Below are 16,740 nucleotides of genomic sequence, written 5' to 3' on the forward strand. Positions count from 1 at the left end.
CCAGGGAAGCTTATTACCATGTCGTCCATATGGGACTCTGTTTGATAGTCAAACGACAGTATGTTGGCACGGTTCTACCATGTGAACAATTTCTTGAATGTGAAATTTGCTGTCTTCAACTACCACTCCAGATTGTTCAACAACTGACTGGACGAAGGTCTTAGAACCAACTCAGCGATTTTAAATTTGACCAGAATTTTTTTTGGGCTCTCTGCTAGCTCTTTTCACGATGTATGGCGTTAGCAGTACTTGTATGCTCAATACATTGATATTTTCAGAGATGCACGAATCTCTACTAGCCCTGGCAGACATATTGCGTGCACATTGGCTTTCTTTCCAGCTCTGAACTCTGTCTGCCTAATGGGCTCCATAATACACCTACACATTGGAGCTCCCAGTAACTAGTAAACCTCTCCTCCCACGTGGTGGTTGGACCCTGCTGAAAGAGCGGACACCTGTCCACCCACAGGGTGAATGGTTGAGGCCAGACACCCAGTCTCCACAATGCCCCTCCACCTCGAGTGACACAAACGTCTTACTACCCATCGTTAACTCTGCTATGAGGACAGATGCACTGTGTCAGGTGTACTAGGAGAAGCCTCAGTAGCAGAGCCCAAAGAAGAAAGAAGCGACACTTGAGGTGTCCCATGCAACACACCTAATACTCCACCACCGCTAAACCCCAAAGCAGTGGCCTGAAGGTGACTGCCCATAGCCAAACGTGCATTCAGCTCTTCACATTTGCACCCCCACCACCCACTTTCTATGATGTAACAACTGTAAGTTCCAAGGGATGGAATGCAGTGTGTTACATTAGCCGCTGTTTTGAGTTTCCCACATATATGTCTGCCAGGTGGGCACTGGGTGCACTATCACCAATATCTGCAGGCTAGGCACTGGTGGTGTGAGGTCGAGCACTGAGTGCCAACAGCTCTGCTCACTGCAGACGACTAATGGCTAATGACGCACTCCGAGACTCTTAAGTCCCAGCACACACCACTAACATCGCTATGCGTTGGCATGCGTGTAGTGCCCATCCTCCATACTGACTGTAAGATGGCAGAGAAACTGCTGTTAGGGGCTACATAGCCCGCTAACGCTGGGAGTCACACACACTGATACAGGTCCAATTTTTTGCATGCTAAGCCACCCAAGAGTCACCCAACTGTTCTCGTGGCCTCCAAACAAAGCATCAGGTCACGGAAACCCTTTGACTATGAAATTTCAGTCTTGCTTCCAGTCTGTCTGTCTGTCATTCTCTCACTCTCTCAAGTGTGAACACCTGCATGAATCAACACGCCCAACCACACTGAGTGAGGTTTGCATCCCTCATCAGAATATTGTATTCCTACTGACTAATGCTGGAGACAAAGGAGGAGCTGGCACAATTGCGATATCAAAAAAGGTCGGAAATAGTCCATATGCCCTGCCCTATCAAATCAATTTTTGACTACTTACGGGGTACAAGGAAGGGAAAAAAGCTCTTGAAGCTGTAAGTCACATAGGATGCTTAAACTCTCCACCACATTACGATACTTCTTCTTTGTAATAACACATATTTTTCAGACATATACGTATTGCAAATCAATTAATCAAATTTCTGCCACATGTAGATCGTAGGGCCAAATATATCTGATGCCTTGCATGCACCGAGTTTGAGAACGCAAGCACCCTCCTCCATGCGCTGTAAAACCCAACTCCACCACAACTGTTCCACCTTACGCTAAACATATCTGGTGAAAACAACTTTCCAATCGGACACGACCTCCCGACTGCAGGAGTGCCAGGCGCGGACTAGAGACCCGCAAGTACATCAGCCATGCTGGCAGTTGGGCGCCCATTTCCTGGTATCCACACCCCAGATGTACCTTATGCATATAAGCTGGAGAGACTGTCACCATGACCACCGTCAACCGATCAATTTACATGGGGGAAATAATAATCGAGCGCAAACACCTTCAATATTGAATCTTCGCACACATACGTTTCTGTCGCCACTTAGCATAATGGTTAGTTCGCTATTCGGCCACCCAGAAGGTGCCACAAGCGCCGCCACCAATTTTGTTCCCACGGTTGAGGACGAGAACTGACAGTTTGGAGTATTCCTTGTATCTGTTGGTTGCACAAGATTAAACCACGACTTCCAGTCGACCAAAGCCTCGTGGCCACTTCTACAGCTGGCTGTGGCGCACTGCGAGGCAAGCAGGTGCGACTTGGACATACAGCTCTAACTGCAACTGCACCCCTAACATAGAGGCCCCAGTTTAAAAATCCACTTTACCCAATCCGAAATGGGTATGTTTTTGTCCATACATCTTGAATTTCTCACGTGAAATGTAGGTTCACCCTTTTTATACGAGTTATTTTCGAAGTCGGAAGAAATCAGAGCATACCCATGTTATCACATTGCTAAAGTATCGTTACTTCTTCTGAAAATTTTGTAAAACAGTATGTCATACGCTATATTTCCTCTAAATATCCTCTCATCAGGTAAAAAAATCTGTTCTTATCAACTTAATAACTGTTACGTCCTGCACCACAGGACTAGAATATTAAACCTGTTATTTACTCATGACGGAGTGCTAATAGCACAGGAAATCTCCTCACTTTCGAACTCTCCTAACGTTGACAAATGCCTCATCACTAATGAAGCAGCTTAAAGTAGCAGCATAGAGGAGTTGGAAATATCAGGTTAATGTTGTGTATCACTTTATAAATTCGGTTATACTGCTGATTTCATTATGATCGGCACCTCTTCCTATGTAGGTGGGAGACTGATATTTCATTAAAAGGTTTCGCTGCAACTCAAAAACGCGTGATTACCATTCCACGTCGCGAATCATATCCATGGTACTCTCGCACTCCCTTCTAGCCGCCCAGCAGCGCGTCATTGACATCAAATTGACTGACAATTAAATTGATCATGACAGCCTCTTTGCATGGTGAGTAACATTTTTCATGTAGTTTGATTACGCTCCAGACACTTCCGTGATGTCTCCGAGGGCTTCCCAACAGGGTAGGTAGTCGCTTCCTCCGATACTAAAATGGATGGCAATCGTCGTCAAATAGCTAAAGATATCTAATGCTAATTATGTTCTGTGTGTTGGTTGCTTTGTCATGCTGATGGAAGTACACTGAAGAGCCAGAATACATCGTCACCTGTTCATATCATGTTTGCTCATCCTTGGATCGAAATACATCACTGATTCGGCATATCAGGTATCCGACAGTTTGTTGGTAGGTTTGTGGAGGAATATGGTATTAGATGTCTAAACAATGATCATGTAATTCGTTTAAATAATGGGCTGCTGATTTGTGAATGCAGTGGTGGCGCCGGATAGCGACCCAGATGGATTCCATAGGATTTACTTCAGGCGAATTAAGTCGCTGAGGCATCAGCGTGAGTTCATTACAGTGCCCTCAGACCACTATAGCATGGTTCTGGCTCCGAGAAACGGACAATTATACTGCTAGGGATAACATCGCCATCGGGGAAAACATCAAGCTTTAAGGGATACAGGTGGTTCGCAGCTGTCAGTTGTCTTTGATTACCACCACAGGTCACATCCAAGTGCAGGAGAATGTCTCCCATAACATAATACTGCTGTCAGCGGCCTGTGTCCATGGCGCACTGTACTTTTCTCATCTCGATGACGGCGTTTGTGGATATGACCATCTACCTAGCGTAGCAAAATTGTGATTCACTTGAAGAGCCAACACATTTCAGTTGAGTGACGGTCGAATCCCGATTATCCTGAGCCCACTGCAACCGTAACTGACAATGTCGCTCGGTCAACATGTGAACACGTAGGGGCGGTCTACTGCAGGGCTCCAAGTTTAACAATGTAACTTGAACGGCGTGCTTTGAAACACTTGTGCTTTCACCAGCATTGTGCTCTTTCGGCAGAGGTGCCACAGATCACCAACCATCCTGCATTCTGAGCAGTCAATCCTCTGAACCTCGTATTCTGTGAAGAGTCGTGGACGTCCAACCATTTAGCGCCTAGTGGCTGTTTCACTGTCCTTCTTCCTCTTTCCACAGATACTCACGACAGCAGAATGCGAACATTCCACCAGCTTCGCCATTTACAGGATACTCGTTCACATGCTCTGCGTGGTAGTAATCTACCCTTTATCAAAGAAGCTTATCTCAATGAATTTCCCCATTTGCATTGCATATCTTTGCTTGGGTGATTACCTGTCTGTGTCTGCTCCACTTGTATATGTCTGTTAAAAATTCACGTGCTGGCAACGCCACCAGGCCACATCCAACATCGCGGTGGACAGTGGTCATAATGCTTTCGCTTATAACGAATCCTGCTGCACCCTGATGGTCAATGGAGCAGCAGCATGTTTCACTCTCTTCTCCACCCCCGCTACACCTCTTCCGCTGTCTCCTCCACCGCAGCCAGGTTGCATGCGAACAGCTGCCACCACTGCCACTAGATCGCGAACCTCCGCCTGCACATTGGGGCTGTACTACTCTCAGCCGACAAGCCACCACTCACCACGCCCGACAGATGTTAATGACTCCAAACTCGCAAAAGTTGTCCTATATTTTTCAGAAGGACTGGGTACTTAAATGGCACTGGGGTAAATATCAAGATTTTGAACAATACGCTTCCTCTCCTCCCACATGCAAACCGGAACTTTCTGAGACGTGTTTCCGAAACATGCCAGAAAGGCTGACCCAGATAACAATAGCAAAATAACTGTCTGCTGACCACCCCATCCCAAACGCGTATGAGACTAACGACCTGGGTTTTCCTCAGAATAAGCCCTGTAGAACAGTTCCTACTGGCTCCTGCAAAATTAGTGGGCGGATACTTCGAGAACTCAAATGGGAATACCCAGAGGGAAGGCGATGTTCTTTACAAGGAACACTACTGAGAAAATTTAGAGAACCGACATTTGAAACTGAGTGCAGAAGTCTGCTGCCGCCGCATTACACACAAGGACCACGAACATAAGATACGAGAAATTAACATTCATACAGAGGCATAGAGATAGACTTTTTTCCCTCGCTCTGTTTGTAAGTGGAACAGGAAAGGAAAAGTCTTGTAATGGTACCAAAAAACACTTCGCCACAAATCGTGCAATGGCTTGCGAAGTATGCATGTAAAGATACTGGTTACACATGCCTAATATCATGTACGGCCCCCGCGAGCACACAGAAGTGCAGCAACAGGACGTAGCGTGGACTCCGATTAATGTCTGAAGTAGTGCTGGAGGGAAATGACACCATGAATCCTGCAGGGTTGTCCATAAATCCATAAGCGTATGAGGGGATGGAGATGTCTTCCGAACAGCACGTTGCAAGGCCTCACGGATTTGCTCAATAATGTTGATGTCTGGGGTGTCTAGTGCCCATCGGAAGTGTTCAAACTCAGAAGGGTGTTACTGGAGATACTCTGTAGCAATTCTGGACGTGTGGGGTATCGGACTGTTCTGTTGGAATTTCCCAAATCCGTCGGAATGCACAATAGACATGAATGGATTCAGTTCATCAACAGGCTGCTTACATACGTGTCACCTATCAGAGTCGTATCTAGACGTACCAGGGGTCCCATATCACTCCAACTGCACACCCCCTACACCATTACCGAGCCTCCACCAGCTTGAACAATCCCCTGCTGACATGCAGGGTCCATGAATCCATGAGGTTGTCTCGATACCCGTGCACGTCCGTCCGTTCGATATGATTTTAAACGAGACTCGTGCGACCAGACGATATGTTTCCAGTCACCAACAGTCCAATGTCGGTACTGACGGGCCCAGGCTAGGCGTAAAGCTTTTTGTGGTGCAGTCGTCATGGTACACGATAGGGCATTTGGCTCCAAAGCCTATATCGATTATGTTTCGTTGAATGGTTCGCACGCTCACACTTGTTGATGCCCAGCATTGAAATCTGCAGCAATTTGCGGAAGAGTTGCACTTCAGACACGTTGAAAGATTCCCTTGAATCATCGTTGGTCCCGTTCTTGCAGAATCTTTTTCCAGCCGAAGCGACGTCTGAGATCTGATATTCACGGCACACTCGTGATATGGTCGTACGGGAAAATCCTCACTTCATCGCTATCTCGGAGATGCTGTGTCCCATCGCTCAGGCGCCGACTATAACACCACGTTCAAACTCCCTTAAATCTTGATTACCTGTCATTGTAGCAGCAGTAACCGATCTAACAATTGTGATAGACACTTGTTGTCTTATATAGGCGTTGCCGACCGCAACACCGTATTCTGCCTCTTTACATATCTCTGTATTTAAATACGTATGCCTATACCAGTTGCTTTGGCGCTTCAGTGTAGATGTAGATGTAAATTTAATCTACCCATTGAGACGTCAGTCCATCGATTTATAGACACAAAAACTCATAGAAGAATGTTGTCTCTTATTTATCTAGAAAACAAAAGACATAACCTCAGTTACTGACTGTTTCTCGGTAAAAATCTTCGTATTAGCCCCCATTTTTCTCATTGCAGTCAGTTCGGAAGACGTATGTGAGAGGTCGTAATGTGTTTCCCCATAAAACTTAGAAGAAGCGATGTAGAGCTCACCTCTCGACTGCCCTTTCGTCACAGTATCTATTACATGCCATATTATCAAACCAAATCTCTCTGAGCACTATGGGACTTAACTGCTGTGGTCATCAGTCCCCTAGAACTTAGAACTACTTAAACCTAACTAACCTAAGGACATCACACACATCCATGCCCGAGGCAGGATTCGAACCTGCGACCGTAGCGGTCGCGCGGTTACAGACTGTAGCGCCTAGAACCGCTCGGCCACAGGGGCCGGCGCCATATTACCACGAATCTCGAAATCCCTTTACGTTCCGACAGCAGTTAGAGGGCTGTCTAGCCCTTCACCGTCACTGAATTGGTATAGACCTATCACAACGAGAAATGTAGCACACTAACGTATGATTGACGTTAAAAATTGCTGTTCTGACGAGGCAGATTTCTGGAACACCGCAGTAGCTGCCAGTTCTTACAGTTCTTTTTCCTATAGCTTATATTTGTTTTCTTAACATTTCGAACATCTATTCACCACCTCATCGGAAATCCACCTTCCTCGCAGCGATTGTGTCACAGACTTTCCCCACTTCTGTTAGAATGTGATAAGGAGATCCTTGATAATGCTCGTATGTTGGAAAAAACTGTAAGAAGCTGTACCAGAAAATATAACTCTTAGATCTTTCAGTGTAGCAGTACAGGGGTCGATGTAGACCAGAAATAGTATCCTTCGTCAAGTAGTTGGAATGTAGAAAAAGTGATAACTCTATATGTCATTGTAGCAGCTGAACTGTTAAACTCCACCTCATTTAAAATGTGGTAGCAGGAAAGCATCTAAAGCCCTGCGATCAAAACATAAAGGCTGGAAATGGCTGACGTTAAAAATTATTATTCTTATGAAGCAGCTGTTTAGAATACCGCAGGAGCTTCCAGTTCTTACAGTTCTTTTTCTATAGCTTCTGATTATTTGCTCCGAATTTCAAACATGTAGTCACCATCTCATCGGTAATCTGCCTTCTTGATAGTGTCAGTACCGCAGGCTCTTCCCCTTCTGTAGGAATTTGACAGGAAGGTCCCTCCGCTAAAAAAGGACTAGGTTTCAGAGCTATGGTTTATAACTGTGGAAATGGACTGTTCAAGTTTGATCCTATCTGAATGCTAGCGACATGGAAGTACATTTCAAAAATCAGTATGGGATGTATACGAGGCAAGACTATAGTTTTATTGGACAATTTGTTAATTAGGGAAGTAAGTACCCTACACAGCATTATTTTACTTAAATACCTTGACAGTCGTTTGGGACCTATGTAACATGCATCTGATTCCAATGCAGCGTAGTATTGTAACACGGAAAATGCAGATTAAGATACCTTCTGCACCATCCAAAATGTTTGCCGTTTAATAACCGTTGATAACGTGCTCTCTTGCGCTATACTTTTGATTCTGAAGCTGTAATGCAGGAACTATATTTAAAACGAAACCGTTGTACTAGTGTATTTATTTTTGACTGTATATAATTAATCGTAATTATAATGAAAATGTTGTAAATTTCTGGGTAAAAGCCAAGAGAACTTTATTGAAACGTATCGATAGCAACGTGGAAATGGTACTAGCTGTGCCGTTGTTTATCTCTGTCACGTTGCGAGCAGAGAGGAAGCAGAGCAGCTTGAGTCATGAAAGAGGGCGGAAGTGTTAGTTGCGCGCTCCCGCCGCCATGGAGTGCGGCCATGCTCGCGCCAAAGTAGACGCGCCTCATTTGTTAACCCACGAATATTGAGAGCACGGTAGGAGTGGACAGGCGGAGGAAGCTACTATTGCCTGTCCCATAACTATCCGTAGCTCTGCGGACTACTCGGGGTTCTCATCGAACAGCAGCAGCAACAACGGCACCTCAGCATTGTCGTCGGCTACATTCTTCCTGGTCCGCACAGCTACAACAACGTAAGTCTGTTAAGTACAAAATCATAAACTCACGTTGGCAGTGCCCAGCAACATTTCTTTCACAAAGTATGAATAACTTGCAATAGTTAGAACTTGTAGGGCACCTGTGTTGTCATTGTCCTCAGACATTATTTTCCCTTTCTTTCCATACAATCACCGAGTGTCGCAAAAATATGAAAAGTAACTATTTACGCCGGCCGGGGTGGCCGAGCGGTTCTAGGCGCTACAGTTTGGAACCGCGCGACTGCTACGGTCGCAGGTTCGAATCCTGCCTCGGGCATGGATGTGTGTGATGTCCTTAGGTTAGTTAGGTTTAAGTAGTTCTAAGTTCTAGGGGACTGATGACCTTAGAAGTTAAGTCCCATAGTGCTCAGAGCCATTTGAACCATTTTTAGTAACTACTTACTGCCAGTTAGAGTGTTTACTAGAGACCAGTTTCTGCCTAGATTTTCTTCCACATCAACTGTTCATTCTTGTATTGCATAGCAAAGGCTACTTGAAGTAACGTGTAATTTCACTGGCAAAACTAATTACTAGGGATACATCACAAATTAAGAGTGCGCAGTTTCATTTCTTCTGTATTTAGCTTAGCGAGTGACTTCTGCTGGCTTGGTACGCATTTTATTGTTGTTATTTTAAAAGTGAAACCAACTGCTCATTTGCGTAAAGTAAATTCAGTTCAATCTTTCAATAATCAAAAGTAAATTGCTTGCCTTTTTCTATATTTTTCGTCGCGTTACTCTGAGGTTACTGAAAGTTATTTGTTTACATAACGAAGTTTAAGTTAAGCCAGTCATTTATTTAACCAGTAATTTCATTTAACGTTACTTTCAAAATTTTGTACTTCAGAGGAAGCAATTGCAAACTCAGTGCTTTCCGATTCATTTATTTTCTCGTGAACTGTTGTGCTGCGCAGCAGTGTGACGACCTTCTGTTGCCACGACAGTGATTAATTGCTGAAATATCTTTGCCATTACCTTCCTCAAGATTCTGGAGATTCTTTGCCCTAGCGGGCTGGCGACCGTTTATTATTCCTTTTTAGCTAATCAGTGTTTTCCTTGTGTTATCAGTGATTTTTGTAGTATGAAATGGAAATGAGCGTACGGCATTGTGGGCCGGGAGTCCCCCATTCGGGGAAGTTCGGCCGCCGAGGGCAAATACTTATTGCATTCGACGCCACATTGGGCGACTTGCGCGTCAGAGATGGGGATGAAATGATGATGAGGACAACACAATACCCAGTCCCTGAGCGGAGAAAATCTCCTGCCCCAGCCGGAAATCGAACCCGGGCCCCTTGGCGATTTTTGTAGTAAATAATGCGTGAGTGAGCTGAAGTAGAATGTAAATGTCTGGTTTGGATTCGTTTGGTGGGATCTTAAGGGAAGTAATCAAACACTAAGAACTGACAAGTCGGTGAGCTAAAGCAGAAGAATTTGTCAGGCTCAGATTCATCTGCATGGATTTTTAAGGGGGAGGAGATACACCCATTTAGATGTGACGTTGTAGGAGACGAGTGGCCCCAAATCCCTTCCGTATGTCTCCTAGAGACTGTTGCACTACAATTCGGTTCGAGATAAAAAGGTTATAAGGTGACTGGTGTTGCCGGAGGAGACATTGAGATTGATTTGGTCTCGCTTGTACTTGGTGAACTGGATAGTTGGCTAAGCGTGTAAGTACTGGGTTCGCGTCTAAATAAGTAACTAGCACTACGCATATGTGTGTTACCCATGTGGATTTACTCTGCTCTAGATGGAATAGTGTCATTGTCGGTTCACTATAAAACAGAAAAGGAGGGTAAAAATATGAGCAAAGCTGCGATTAAGTCCTGAATCTCCCCTACTTTTGCAGTAGCTCTGACTTTTGCATAGAGGTGAGGCTGTTGCATCGTTGTACGTAAACGATTCAATGGATAGAGTATTGGAAGCTCTGTGATATTATTAGTTTTGTGTTACGGAGTGATGTATTCCTCATGAAACTCTATAGTATCAACGAAGGCTCTGACAACATAACACTGTTGTATGTGTAGCTCAGTAATCACAGGAAAACGAGAAACGGGATTAGGACACGTACAGTGGCATAATTATCCACAGTCATTTGATATAGATGAATTCTAGGTGTTATGCTTCTGAATTTCTTTGTGTAGTTCACGTATACTCCACATGGTTGGGACTTTCCTCCCGGACGTTAGCGTGTTATTTTTCTCGTGTGATAGTTCCATACCTAAACAGTGACACGTGGAGGACTAGACAGGCTTCTTACTAATGGAAATTTGCTGTCAGAACGTGATGAGATTTACAGAAAAAAAATAGTAGATATCTGTGACTTGATGGGAGAGATCCCTTACTTGTCGAAATCAGGTAGATTCAACTGCTATATATCGAAGACTGGAAGATTCGTGACCATATGGCAACTAAGAGATACTGTGACGAAAGGGCAGTTGAGAGCTGAGCTCTATACCGCTCCTTGTAAGTGTTATGGGCAAACATTTTACAACCTCTCACATACATCTTGCGAACTGACTGCAATGAGAAAATTAGGGGCTAATACGAAGATATATTACTGAGAGACAATCAGTAGCAGGGATTCCGTCTTTTGATTTCTCGATAAATAAGAGACAACATTCTTCTGTGAGTTTTGTGTGCCTGATAGCTTAATACGTAGACTAAATTTACATCTACATCTACACAGATGAGCCAAAATATTATGACCGCCTGTTAATAGCTTGTTTGTCCATCCTTGGAACAAAATACATCACTGATTCTACGTATCAGGGAACCGACAGTTTGTTGGTAGTTTGTGGAGGTATGTGGTATTAGATGTTTACGCATAGGTCATGCAATTCGCATAATAACGAACCGCTGATTTGCGTGTGCGATGATGGCGCCCGTTAGCGACACAATTGGGTTCCATGGGATTTACATCAGGCGAATTTGCAGCCCAGACATCAACGTAAATTCTCTATAAAACTCCTAAAACCACTGCAGCACGGTTGTGGCTTCGAGACACAGACAGTTATACTGTTGAAAGATAACATCAGCCATAGGGGAAGACACCAAGCATGAAGAGATGCAGGTGGTTCGCAGCTGTCAGGGTTTCTTCGATTACTAACGCAGTTCCATGTATGTGCATGAGAATGTCTCGACGACCGAATGCCGATAGTCCTGTGCCCACTGCAGTCGTAATTGTCGATGTCGTTGGTCAACATGTGAACACACAGGAGTGGTCTGCTGCGGAGCTCCAAGTTCGATAATGTACGATGTGCCCCGAAACACTTGTGCGTGCACCAGTATTGTGGTTCAAATGGCTCTGAGCACTATGGGACTCAACTTCTAAGGTCATTAGTCCCCTAGAACTTAGAACTAATTGAACCTAACTAACCTAAGGACATCAGACACATCGATGCCCGAGGCAGGATTCGAACCTGCGACCGTATCGGTCTCGCGGTTCCAGACTGCAGCGCCTAGAACCGCACGCCCAGCATTGTGCTCTTTTGGCATGGCGACCATAGATCACCATCTATCCTACGTTACAGACCAGACAAGCCTTCAAACCCCATGTTTGTGAAGAGTCGCTGAATATTGTCATCAAGAAAGCTGCAAAAATCTAGGAAATATTCCTTTCTGACTGAAGCTATTGATTCCAAAACAATATTTTGAGACACGTGACATGATTAAACATATTTTCTTAAAGTGTTAAAAAGACGAGTGAATGGAATACTGATAGCGGAAATCAGTGCCACTTTGCGCTTAACATGAAGACCAATGTGTGAAGAGATATGATAACATGTGTGGTCATGTTACTGATGGCAATGCAGATAATAGATTAAGTGATCTGATATCAAGATAGATTGCAAAAGCACCGTTCTGACAAACAAAATATTTAAACCCAGAACAAATTTTCAGTCTGCAGCGTAGTTTATGCTGATTTGAAACATCCTAACATATTAAAACTAATCAAAATATCCACGGGTGTACTGCCGGTCTACAGTGTCCAACGGGCACAATCTTTCGGCGATCATACATGTCGTCATCATCAGGTGAACTGACGGACTGAGTTCCTGTGAACGTGCCGGTACGGAGATCCGTACGCTATGGCTGCTCAGGGGGAACTGGGTTCGGTCGCGGCGGCGGCCGATTTAAATACCCTCCGCCCGCGGCGCACTCCCTCCGCCGTCCGCGCCCCACGGCACGGTCGCGCGGTGGAACAGATTGCGACGGCGTCTGAGATGACGTCGGTGTGATGGCTCTGTCCGCCGTGGTCGTCACAACTATACGTTTCCTCGATTTACTCTTGATTAACCCAATCGCTGGTTCCCAAGCCTTGCTAAGATTATAGCCACAGTCACGGTTTATGAAGTCGTCATTGGTGCGAATTTCGATGGCCTCTCTAACAACGCTGTCCCAGTATCTCGACGTCTGTACCAGAATCCTCGTGCGTTCACACTCCATAGCGTGATTTTCCGGCAATCTTTTCCACCGCGTGACCGTGGCGCGGGGCTCGGACGGCGGAGGGAATGCGCCGCGGGCGGAGGGTATTTAAATCGGCCGCCGCCGCGACCGAACCCAGTTCCCCCTGAGCAGCCATAGCGTACGGATCTCCGTACCGGCACGCTCATAGGAGCTCAGTCCGTCAGTTCACCTGATGATGGCGACATGTATGATCGCCGAAATATTGTGCCCGTTGGAAACTGTAGACCGGCAGTACACCCGTGGATATTTTGATTATCAAATACACCGGGAAAAACTCAAGAATCATATTAAAATTGTTTGCCAGATGTGGACTCAAACCTGGGACCTTTGATTTCCCTGGGCTGTGCTGTGTATTTAAAGCAGGAATGCAGCTGAGCGCTGACGAAGAACTGCATTTTACGTTTATTATCTCTTACTGCACACGAGTGAAACATGTTACCTGGATTCTGTCGTTGAACGGAATTTCGGCCAAGATGTCGACAACGCCGATGTCGTAGTCCGCCGTGTCTTCGCTGTAGCTGGAGTGGAAGATCACTGTGTAGGCGTCAAACACGCTGCCGCCAGTGCCGCGCGTCGAGCTGCCGACCCGGGCTCCGTACGAGGTGCTGCTGCCGGTGAGGCAGTGCGCCGCCGTCAGCACCCATCTGACGCTGAGGATGGAGCCGCCGCAGATGTCCGCGCCGCTGTACACCACAGCGACCGTCCACGGGTACTGGGTGATGTCCACCGCCTCGCCGCCCACTATACGGCCGGCCGGGTCGTCTCGCACTCTTCGCGACTTCCAGGAAGGCGCAGCGCTGCAGACGGCAGCCAGCAGGCACAGGGCGAGTGTCGGCTTGATCATCTCTCGTTCCAGCTCTGCTCACCTCCGGTTGTCAGTCTTTTTTTTATACCCACCTGTTTAATCAGTTATCGAGATCAGTACAGTGGCACCGCAAACAAAATACTTCAGATTACCAGTATACAGCTCTGGCCTTTAAAATTCACTGCGTCATCACAAATTGCTAATTGCTGCACGGATAAAAACACTTGTTTCTCTTTTTACTTCAGTTTTCCTGTATTTTTGATATTGCAGTTAGTCTAATATTTTTAGAAAACTGAATAAACTTGTGAGAAAAAGAATTATATGTACCAGTTTTGCATTGCTGCAAAGAGCGCTCCTGTTGCCTCAGTGAAGGGAAAACTTCACCATACGGGGCCAAGTACTAGACTTCATTTGAAAAGGCCGTCTTCATCACATAAATTGCACATTTCGCGATTACCAGCCTCAGCCATCTTCAGATCTGTTACAACTAAGTTCAGTTAGCTGAAGTAAAATCTGCAACAAGCCTATTGATACATAAGAAAAAATACGTGACTAGCAGTCGTGCATACCAGATATACAGACTACAAGTATTCTGATGTAGCTATCAACCCTAAATCAATAGGTCTACGTACATATAAAATGCTAGCGATGGCCTGAATACGTCCAGTTATTTGTATAAATACTGGACATATACTCTAATTCTCAGGTACATGTGTAATCTCCATCCGAACAGTCCTCGGAAGGCCCAACAGTACTGACTGACCACGGTGTCGTCCCTAGCCCATAGAAATCACTAGTTGTGGATGTGGAGCACATCACTCGCCTGCCCATTGTCAGCTTCGGTCACTGCAGCCTGTACTTACTAATCAGGTAGCCCCTCAATTTGCCTCACAAGGCCTGAGTGCACTTCGCTTGCCAACAGCGCTCGGCAAACCTGAATGGTCACCCATCCAAGTCTTAGCCAAGCCACACAGTACTCAATTTCGGTGATCTGACGGGAACCGGTGTTACCACTGCGGCAAAGCCATTGAATGTGCGTGTGTAAACAGTGTCGTAATTTCAGTAGTTAAAAATACAGTATGTGTAGTCATTATTTAAAATTGACCAGTTACCCGTGCACCCAAGCATTAGTGCCATCTATTGGCCTCATGTACTTCCATGAATACTGACGTATCCAGGCCATCACCAGCATTTACTATATACCTAGATATATAGATTTGACGTAGACACCTAAATCAGAATATGTATGCTGTGTATGGCTGGTATGCATGGTATTATTTTCCTTACGTATCACTACGTCTGTTGTAGATTTTGCTTCAGCTAATTGAATTCAGTTGGTTAGACCACTATTTTCTATTTGTAACAGATCTGAAGATGGTAATGGCCGAAACTGGTTCAAAAATGGTTCAAATGGCTCTGAGCACGATGGGAGGTCATCAGTCCCCCAGAACTTAGAACTACTTAAACCTGACTAACCTAAGGACATCACACACATCCATGCTCGAGGCAGGATTCGAACCTGTAACCGTAGCGGTCGCGCGGTTTCTGACTGTAGCGCCTAGAACCGCTCGGCCACTACGGCCGGCCGCCGAAAACTGGTACTTGTGAATACAGATTTAATGTAATGAAGATGGATCTCTAGGAAAAAAATGCCGTTACTTAATCACGAACTAATTTACAGACTTAATGTCTTCATTTGACGAGTATTAGCCATCCACGTGACAGACTAGCACATAACGGCGGAGGCATACGATATCAGCGTATTTCATTGCCGCCAGAGTGTGAATACCCGACACATGCCATCTCATCCCAGATATCGTGCAGGCACTGCCACTATGACAAGGATGTATCGTCATTATATCGATTTCTGGAAAACTGTCGCATCCACTTGACTGCTCACATGGATCACTGTCAGATGGTTCAAATGGCTCTGAGCACTATGGGACTCAACTGCTGTGGTCATAAGTCCCCTAGAACTTAGAACTACTTAAACCTAACTAACCTAAGGACATCACACACTTCCATGCCCGAGGCAGGATTCGAACCTGCGACCGTAGCGGTCGTGCGGTTCCAGACTGTAGCGCCTTTAACCGCTCGGCCCGCCGGCCGGCTGGATCACTGTCAACTATCGTGTTTTGCAATAGCGGGTGGGTGGACCAGAATGAAAAAAACTCACTTGCCAATTCAGAGTTGGATAACAACAATCTTTGATCACTCATGGTACTGAGAACCATCTTCTCGCTATAGCTTACCGAAGCCACCGTCCCACATGGGTGATTCTCTTCACAGTACATCTGAGATTAGGATGGGTGCAGGAGCACCAAAACTGGACGCTGCAATTATGGAAAAATGCGTGCATGACGGTACACGTTTTTACACACTGATGGTGGGAAATTTAGCGCCGAAAACTGGATGAGACGATTCATTGCACTCACCAGCAGGGCACTGTACGGGTAAGTGGTAAATATATCAGGAATATCGGTACTTTGTGAAAATAATATCGAAATTCGGGAGTCAAATAGGGTAGTGATACGTAAAATATGACTCTAAGCAAGTGGATGTCACTTAGCCTCTCCTGCTCAGTCCCGTCTCTGACCTCCAAGTTGGTGAGCCCAACGAACCTGAGCAACTGTGCGGAGGATTGGGCACCCTGCCTCAGTGGAAAACAGTCTGGGCAAACGAGAGCAGGAGCACTGAACAACTACTGATGGGATTTAAAGCAATAAGTCCACGGATATGTTATACATGAGTAGAGGGAAAATAATTTAACTACAGTCTCCTAAATGCGCATGCACCTGCTGAGGAGAAGATAGCAGAACAGAAGCAGATGTCCTATGAAGAACGGGAGCAAGCTTATCATCAATGTCGAAAACATGATGTAAAAATGGCGACAGGAGATATGCCTGCTAAGGTAGTGCAGGAGTGGGTCTTCTCTCCTAACATTGATAAATACTGCCTTCATAATAGTAACTGTGGATTTCGCCTGATAAATTTTTGCAGCAGCACTCA

General features: G+C 45.4%; 1 long non-coding RNA gene across 1 annotated transcript in view; it reads left to right on the plus strand.

Moving 5' to 3' along the window:
- Positions 1-8,240: 8,240 nt before the first annotated feature.
- LOC126473865 (uncharacterized) overlaps positions 8,241-16,740 on the plus strand; it is a 35,557-nt gene continuing 27,057 nt past the window's right edge. Inside the window, exon 1 of the long non-coding RNA XR_007586533.1 lies at positions 8,241-8,457. This is a non-coding gene — a long non-coding RNA (uncharacterized LOC126473865). The remainder of the gene's footprint in view (positions 8,458-16,740) is intronic.

The sequence above is a fragment of the Schistocerca serialis genome, chromosome 4 (genome assembly GCF_023864345.2).
Source record: "Schistocerca serialis cubense isolate TAMUIC-IGC-003099 chromosome 4, iqSchSeri2.2, whole genome shotgun sequence".
Taxonomy (NCBI): Eukaryota; Metazoa; Arthropoda; class Insecta; order Orthoptera; family Acrididae; genus Schistocerca; species Schistocerca serialis.